Source organism: Taudactylus pleione, unplaced genomic scaffold (assembly GCF_031769625.1).
Source record: "Taudactylus pleione unplaced genomic scaffold, aTauple2 ptg000555l, whole genome shotgun sequence".
NCBI classification, from domain to species: Eukaryota; Metazoa; Chordata; class Amphibia; order Anura; family Myobatrachidae; genus Taudactylus; species Taudactylus pleione.
In genome coordinates this window covers 2,271,131-2,280,623 of record NW_028284957.1, presented here as the reverse complement: position 1 = coordinate 2,280,623, position 9,493 = coordinate 2,271,131, and positions in this window count along the sequence as shown.

Below are 9,493 nucleotides of genomic sequence, written 5' to 3'. Positions count from 1 at the left end.
GTCAGGCTAAACTATCTTGGTTTTGGTTTTTAAAAATGAGCCACAACGTATATTTGTCTTTAAAATTTTATTGGGAAAATACAACAACAAAAAAAAAACTAATGCCGAAGGAGGCCAGACAGCCGGTCGAGGGCCACCAGAAGGCCGATTACATGGTGGCGCATCTGCCCCACAACATCCGCCACCTCTTGCCGACGCCTCTGTTCCTCTGTGGGTGAGAAAAGTGTGTGGGTTAATACAACAATAGGGACTCCACAGAAAAACATTAATTAAAAAACTAATCACTCCTAAACCCAAAAACATAAATAAAAAGGGTGGGCTGGCAAAAATACAAGGCCTAGGTACAAATTCCCACAGGTATGATATGTGTATGCTTAAATCACCAGGAAGAGGTAAAGGCAAACCTTCACAATCAACAAAAGTCAAGCCACAAAAACACGAAGAAAGGCACGACACATGATTACATACAAACAGTTTGTGCTTTAAAAAATAATAATAAAAAACATACCGGGAAACAAATCGGGAGCTCCGGCAAAACCTCCATGATCCTCCTCGGAGGATCCGTCATTCCCCAAAGAATGGGGTGGAGTTATGCAGGACTCCGGGGAGGGGGTAATTGGAAGAGGGGTGGGTGGAGGAGAGGGGGAAGTGGGACGGAGGGGAAGGAGTCCCGACATTTCCGGGAGAGGGTCTGGGAAGGATGGGGAGGAGTGGGGAATAGGCGAAAGATTTGGGGTGGAGTGTTGGCTGGGGGTTGGGGAGAGTGGGCGGGAACGCCGACGTTGACGGCGGAGTCTTGGCTGTCCCCCTAAAATATGTCAAATAAATTGCGTTTAGTTTATGGACAAATCCGGCCAAACAAACAAAAAAAAAAAAAAAAAAAAACAAACAAAAAAAAATAGCAGTAGAATTAAAAATTCATAAAAAGAGGGAAAACATGCAGACGCAGATATGAGTACAAATAATAAATAGAACAGACAGGAAAACATGCAGACGCAGATATGAGTACAAATAATAAATAGAACAGACAGGAAAACATGCAGACGCAGATATGAGTACAAATAATAAATAGAACAGACAGGAAAACATGCAGACGCAGATATGAGTACAAATAATAAATAGAACAGACAGGAAAACATGCAGACGCAGATATGAGTACAAATAATAAATAGAACAGACAGGAAAACATGCAGACGCAGATATGAGTACAAATAATAAATAGAACAGACAGGAAAACATGCAGACGCAGATATGAGTACAAATAATAAATAGAACAGACAGGAAAACATGCAGACGCAGATATGAGTACAAATAATAAATAGAACAGACAGGAAAACATGCAGACGCAGATATGAGTACAAATAATAAATAGAACAGACAGGAAAACATGCAGACGCAGATATGAGTACAAATAATAAATAGAACAGACAGGAAAACATGCAGACGCAGATATGAGTACAAATAATAAATAGAACAGACAGGAAAACATGCAGACGCAGATATGAGTACAAATAATAAATAGAACAGACAGGAAAACATGCAGACGCAGATATGAGTACAAATAATAAATAGAACAGACAGGAAAACATGCACACGCAGATATGAGTACAAATAATAAATAGAACAGACAGGAAAACATGCACACGCAGATATGAGTACAAATAATAAATAGAACAGACAGGAAAACATGCACACGCAGATATGAGTACAAATAATAAATAGAACAGACAGGAAAACATGCAGACGCAGTTTGCCCCACAAACACAAACATTAAAACCACAATACATAACACTTACTTGCCAGGATCTGCATGCGAAAGCATGCCAGCAAGCGGGGCGTTCGCCGTTGCAGGTCGGACCACCTGCGCTCCAGCTGCCCGATGTTGCGGCGTGATCCAAAGGACCGCAGGCGGGACCGTACCTCCGCATACGCGGAGCGCTTCTGCCGGTTGGTCATGGGTTCTGGCTGGCTGGTGATCCGGCGATCCATGACCTCCGTAAGCACCAGCAGCTCACGCCTGGTGAATGCGGAGGCTCTCATGATGGCAATGGTGTTTTTCTTAAAAATCATTTTTGATAAAGTGTGTAAAAATTTTCTGATTGGCTAATGTATTTTGGAAATTAACAGGAGCAATTTTATTGGTTAGTGTATGAGTCATGTGTTCGACAGGGCCAGAAATCTATGGAGAGTTAGGATAGGCTTGATGCAGTGACATGCGTAAGCAAATTTACATAAAGAAATGAACCCAGGGAAATATGCGGGGATACACAGCAATAGTACAATTGTTTAATTGTGGTTCACATGTTTTTTAAACAATACAAGCGAATGTTTCATCCGTACGTATTCTGCGGGTAAACACAAACACAGACAAGAGTAAAGTTTCTTGCATTGTGTTGAAAAAAAACAAACAATTAAGCTAATTGATACATTGATTGGCATGATACGATTGATGGAGGTAGGCAGAATAAAGGAGCAGGTAATCGACATCTGACAAGGCCACTTCCTGTTTATACTTGTGCGTGCGTTCCTTTCAAGCCATTTCGGGGATGTACGCTCGCTATTTCGTACGCTCGTTAGTTAGAGGAGGGGTCGTCAGAGTTTAGGGAGGAATTTTAGATGCGAACGAAAATACGAGCGAGCCATTGAATTTAAATATTTTTGTACGTACGCCTAACGTACGTGCGCCCGCTTGCGTGCGGCTCTGAATGAGGGCCAAGGACCGTTATCTATATTGCAATTAGCAAGAAGACCACAAGGTGGCAATATGCACAGTGCATTAGTCTGATATAAGCTGTCATCCTTGTTGTGTACCGGAGCAGTTCTTTCTAATATATACATTTTGTTAAGGCTTCTCATCACAGCTATCACATTATCCAGGAGAAATATAAGGACTCATACTTATATAGAGGCCTTCCCTTATTCCAGCGATAAGTAAAATTATGTTATTGACGCTAAGATAAAAGATGCCTTATGGTCGCCATTTAAAACAATATATCACCAGGGCAGCGCAATATCATGATACGACCCGGAAGAGCTAATGATTAAATTACTGTGTCATGAGTGGAGAGATTTGGGATGTATGGAAAAAACAAATACAATTCTCAACAATTTTTTTTATAAATATTTTTAAACCTTTAAACATTAAATAAATGCTTTGTTCAAAGAGTAAAGCATTTTTAATGATATTACCGCCACATTAGGTATTGTGGTGCTACAGATACGACTGCGATACTTACTAAATAGGCTTCCCCAAGCCTTTACATAAAGCCGGTGGGAGTTAACGTCACAATTAACTCTTTCATATATTGGCTTATTCTAGAACTGACTCTAGTGCTACAAATATAGGAAATGCTGGTCAAGGGATACTATACTGTAAACAGGAAATGCAGGTACTCACACAGGACTGGAGTTATTTCTATAATGAGTAGCAAGAGTCCAACACAGAGACTTGAGCGGGCACTAATCCATATGTTAGTTGATCACACTGCACTGCTGCATCCAGGACCGAACAGCCGGCAATGGAGGAACACTGTCAAGATGGAGCATATTTTCTCTCCTCCCTCATAACAGTTAGGGGCCTATTCATCATCACTTAATTTTTACAGAAGCAGGTGAAAATGAACATTTTCACCTGCAATTGTAAAAATTAAATTTTCAGAACATTCATCAAGTAGGTAAAACAGGTACCTTCCTCTTGCGGAATGGCCCGCTGTCCCCATACAATAGTATGGGGACAGAATTCATCAAGCTCCGAAAATACAATATTTTCGGTGGTTCACTGCAGGAGCATTCACCATCTTCAGATGGTGAATGCTCCAGCTTGTGGATCGCAACCCACTACTTCCCTATGGGAAGTAGGTCCGGTTTGCGAGAAGGGATCCTTTCGGATCCCTCCGCCCCTGTCCGGCTCCTTCCACCGGACATCGGGGCTCTTGTACGCATGCGTGACCTGTAGGTCGCGCATGCGCAGTCCCATCACTGCTCCGAAAGGAGCATTGAAGCCGCTTGCGGGGACAGCTGATTTTTCATCAGCTGCCACCGCGCCGGAGCAATGATGAATTGCTCCGGATTCCGCGGCGAGTTAGAATGTTACTTATCGACCTCGGTAATTAACATCATGAATAGGCTCTTTAGTGTTATAGATGACTCCTCTGTAAAGACTAGATCAGAATCAGGGCGAGCAGCTATTGGTGTACTGGTTTAATTCATATATCCAATTTCCATTATAGGTACAAACTCGAAACATAAATATGTTGATTTACGGATTTATATTCTTACAAATGTCTCTTTGGATGAAATAAATACGTATAATAATCAATATATGATAACTTAACTAACATACATGTGTTCTGTGTTTACACAGGGTCCGATCAAAAGCATGACGGGGAGGTAAGCTCATTGTCATGGCTGCGTTTTGTATCACTGTATGTACTGATCGCATATTCATGAGAACGCAACCTATCAACTCATCACATTTTGAGCCACAAGATGGCCTCCTATACTGTAGATTCAGTCATAAAGGGAACTCCACAATTATTACCTCAGAAACACCGGCTTGTGCATCGTGGGCCTGATCCAAAGAAGGACGCTAATGCGATTTCGTACGCAACACAGCTGCGAAAATAAGATAGAAGTTACAAAGCTTACCCGAGCATAAGGACATCCGCCGCTGCCTTCTCATGTGCGTACGACGTCGCCTATTGGCGTGAATTTCGGTAACATTGACTCACATTGAGCAGCCATCTTGCCCTTGGGGAAGGTCCGCGCAGCCGGAGACTCGGCAGCTCTCCTGACACGCGTAGAAGATCGCAATCGCTAATTTATGCACGTCCATGTAATGGCGTTTAAATAGTCAGACACGCCTGCGTTTTATTGACCACCCCCCTGTTACCAATGCAATACAATGCAATCGCTGCACATGCGCAGTATGGCTTATGTACATGCCCGATGGCAAACAATCGCTCGAGCTGCGTACGTAAGCGCCTTTGCGTCCATCTCTGAATCACGCCCTGTGTTATGGGTGAGAAGCGTGCAGTTGCTCTCAGATTAGCGCACAGCACACCATCCAGATTTTACTATAGCGCTGCAGTTTGTGTAATGAATGTAATAAATTAGCAGTAAACAGTGAAATGGACACTTACAGGAAATATATACAGTATATACAGTAAGCCTCCTCAGTTACATACGGAGATGCAATGCACTGTGTGAGGCCCAGGATCACTCGGCTTGGGTATTGCCAGATAAGTCAAAATGAAAGGCATATATATTAGGCCCAACAGTCTCTTTATGTCTTTATATAGCCTCCCTTATATAACCAGAATATATCAATGTCACCACAGAACCAATATTCATATCCACAATACAAATGAGACTATCTGCGCAAGACCTTTCGGGGTAAGCAGTTAAATGTTCAACAGCCGTTTAAGCAACCTGGGGGCCTGATTCAGACCCGCTTGCGAGCGCTGTGCGCTCGCAAGCAAGTCGATGGTGGCCCACCACCACCGTCGTGCGCATGCGCGAGACCCGGATAGCGATGGGCAAACCGTCGCTCCGGGTCTCGTACCAAAGGGGGCGCGCTGTCGATGTTGAGTGACAGTACGCCCCCTTTGGTGGGCGGGCAGGGGGAGTGGCTGCTCCCATGTGAACGCCTCCGTTTGATGTCAAGTGATGTCAGTGGGAGAGTTTTTGGCTCTGATAGAGCCGAAATCTCTCTGGGGCTTGCGGCAACGAGACCCTACCACAAGGGTCTCGTCGTAAGCCCAATGGTCGCGATGGTCTTGACCATCGCGACCATCTTCCTGGCCGCTCGCTATAGCTGTGAGTGGTCACCCACAGCTATGCGAGCGGCCAGGAGGCCGCTCTAAAAAACAAGAAGGCCGGCCCTGATTCAGAGCGAGCGCTCTGTCAGGGCGTCCGGCTCTGAATTAGGGCCAGGGTCCCTTCCCAGTTAACAGGATAAGAGCTAGAAAAAGCTAAAGTCTAAACTATAGCCATACCTGCCTACCCTCCCGATTTTAGCGGGAGGCTCCCGATTTTTAATGAAGCCTCCCGCCCCCCCGCAAAGTATACATCAACTCCCGGAATTTTGTATTATTTTTTTTGTCTTCGGACCGCGCATGTGCGGGTCCTGGAATGCCAGGGGCGGGGCCTGCACAGGACCTCATGACCGGCCACCGCGGGGTTATAGGTAGCGGTGGCCGGCTAGACAGCAGTGAGATCGTCGGGATCTGTAAACAGCGGCGCTGCGGAGCTCTGGTCAAAGGCGCAAGTCACGTGTACACAGTTCAGCAGCAGTGGTGGCCCTCTCTCCTCCCACGGTGGCCTGGCTCAACGTAAGTACAAGTATTATTAAATGGAAGTGAATAGTGGCTAGCTGTGCTGAGTGTCACAGGCATTAACTGCACTCCGAAAAGACACTCATTGACAGCCATCCAGTTAATCATGGATGGCTGTTAGTGAGTGCCCGTTTAGAGTGCAGTTAATGCCTGTGACAAGATATATATATAATACAGTATATAGGAGGGAGAGTGAGGCAGCCTGCTCACAGCCAGCAACCCAAACCTCCCAGCAACTACTGACCTGAACCTCCAACTACCCCTCACATTGTAAGGTAGGACCCTCTCCCTATCTCACCACACTCCCAGCATGGGATTTATTATCTACCTCCACCATGCAGGACATGTACAGATGCTGACTGCATAGTGGGATATGTATGTGTGTGTATGTATATATATATATATATATATATATATATTTACATGTAACAGTAGTGCCAGACATTCAGGTTGTTATAGTGTGTATTGACACCTACAGTATAGTCCCTATTTGTAGGTTAGATGTGTTGTTACATTGCTGTAGTTTATTAGGACACAAATCATTATATGCTACTACACTACAACTCCCAGCTGGTGGAGCTGATGAAGGAAGGCTCGGCTCCCCAGATGTCTCTGTGTTATCAGTCGGATCTCTCTGGCTGCTTCCTATTTAGTTTATTTCTACCAGAGATGTGTTCTGTGGCTTAGGAAATGTGACTGTGTGTGTGTGTAGGGCATCTAGGTGGAGCTAGACACGCCCCTTTAGTGGAGCGGGCCACGCCCCCTCAACGGCACGCCGCACTGCTCGTGGCACATTCTACTCCCATCTGCAATCTCCCTGAAAGTGTTTTTCAAAAGTAGGCAACTATGACTATAACATTTTAAGATTAGAAGGAAGGAAGATAGTTAAAACAAAGTATAAATAAGGAAGAAAAGAATGAGAGAATTCCCGTTCTGATTAAATGGCTAAAAAATATATGAATTTATCCTATAGCAAAGTATACATAAAATTGTTTCACAAATAACAATCCCAGGTACCTGGAGAAGTATAAACAACAATATATAATAAAAAGTACAATTGCAATCAGTTATAAAATAGTATATAATGTGTCTGTGTGTATATATTCACACAACACACAAGGTACATCTGCTTGTGATGTAAAGAATTAAGCCTAACCAGCTTAAATAATGTCCAGGGACCTGTAATCCTTTTAAAACAGAAAATAGCATATACAAAAACTTCTGTCTCCTGCTACAATGTTAACCATTAGCCAAGTGGCTGAAGTATGTTCCATAAATAATAGGATTGGTTATTCCATTTAAACGTGATGTTGGTCCGGCTCCTGTAATATGGAGTGAGGTGGAAAGACTTTAACACTGACTGGCGTTACCTGGTCTTTTCTTTTTCTAGTGGAGGTTAGATTCCCCATTTCTTCGTCGCCGCCTGTGCTCTGGTGTGTAGCACCTCGGCGTCCTTACGCTGCAGTCTCTGCACTTGGTGTCTCTGCACTCTCCCGACTGCTTAGATGTCCATGGAGCAAATAGAGGCAGCTTCCGGTCTGGCTTGTGCAGCCAAATTAAATGCAGGGGTTCTCTGCTTTCTCCTTAGTGAGCACACAGTATCATGGTATCCAACCGGTTTCACCCATCTGGGCTTCGTCAGGGATCACCTGAAAGATCACAATTAGCACAGCCTGATGGTGGTGCCGTACATAGCAATTGCTGTCATACGTTAATATATCACCACTCCAAACTGAAATTTACAAACTTCCTAATAGAGAAATGCAAATTTTAACTCTACATCAATCTCAACTTCACACTACAGCCATCCCATTCACATCTCTCCTCTTAACTCTGTCCCTCTCTTCTGTGCCCTCTGGAATTCCAGGTCTGTCTGTAATAAACTGGTCCCCATCCATGACATCTTCATCTCCATCTCCCTGAATCTCCTAGCCATCACCTAATTCTGGATCTCCACCTCTAACATCACTTCTCCCACAGCTCTCTCCTCTGGGGGCCTCACATTCTCTCATACCCCCGTCCCAGAGGTTGCCATGGGGGTGGTGTTGGGGTCCTTCTATCCTCCTAATAACTCATCCCCTAAGAACCCTCCCTTTCATTATTTACCTTCAAGGTTCATGCTATTCACCTATTCTAACCTGTTCACCTTCGAGTAGCTGTTATTTTTGTCTCTTCGAGTAGCTGGCCCTAGCTCCAAATTTATTGACAACTTTTCTTCCTGGCTCCCCCAATTCATCTCTTCAGACCTTCCCTCCCATGTTTTAGATGACTTCAATATCCATATAGCTGTCCCCACAGAATCCTCTGCCTGTAAACTCCTTACCCTCACATCGTCATTTGATCTCTCCCAAAGGACCTCCTCAGACTCCAAAGTGAGTGGACACTCACTTGATCTGGTCTTCATTGTTGTGATATCTCTGATTTCACCTATTTCCCATTCCCCCTCTCTGACCATCACATTCCCTCTTTTAACCTATCCCTCACTCATTCTTCACCTCTGTCTCCCAAGGCCACCATCACTAAGCGAAACCTTGAGGCTGTTGACAACATATCCTCATTCTCCCTGCTTGGCTCACTTTCCTCCCCCCTTGTCTCTCTCTCCTGCCCTGATGAAGCGGGTTTCCCTATACAATGTCTCCCTTACTTCTGCTCTTGACTCTGTTGCTCCAGTGGTTGCTACTTACGCTCGCAGATCCACACCTCAACCTTGACATTCCAAATATACCAGATGTCTTCAAAAGTGTCCACAAACCACCAAGCAACAGTGGAGAAAATCGTGCACTTCCTTCATTTCAAAATCATGCTCTCAACCTACAATGCTGCCCTTTCCCTCTCTAAACATTCGTATTTCAAAACCTTTATCTCCTCCCAGTCCTCCAACCCCCGTTGTCTCTTCACCACTTTCAACCCCCTTCTTTTCCCCCTCCCCCCACTCGCCTCCCCTCCTCTCTCTCTGCACTTGACTTTGCCACTGACATTTAAAATTGACTTCATACATCAGGACATCACATCTCGTCAGATACCCAGCAACCCATCCCTTTCTCTTCCAACCTACCTCTCCCTATTCATCCTACCGACTCTGACTTCTTTCTCCCAGCTTCTGAAGATTAAGTCATGGCCCTCATCCAATCTCCCTCTTTCACCTCTCCCTTGACCCT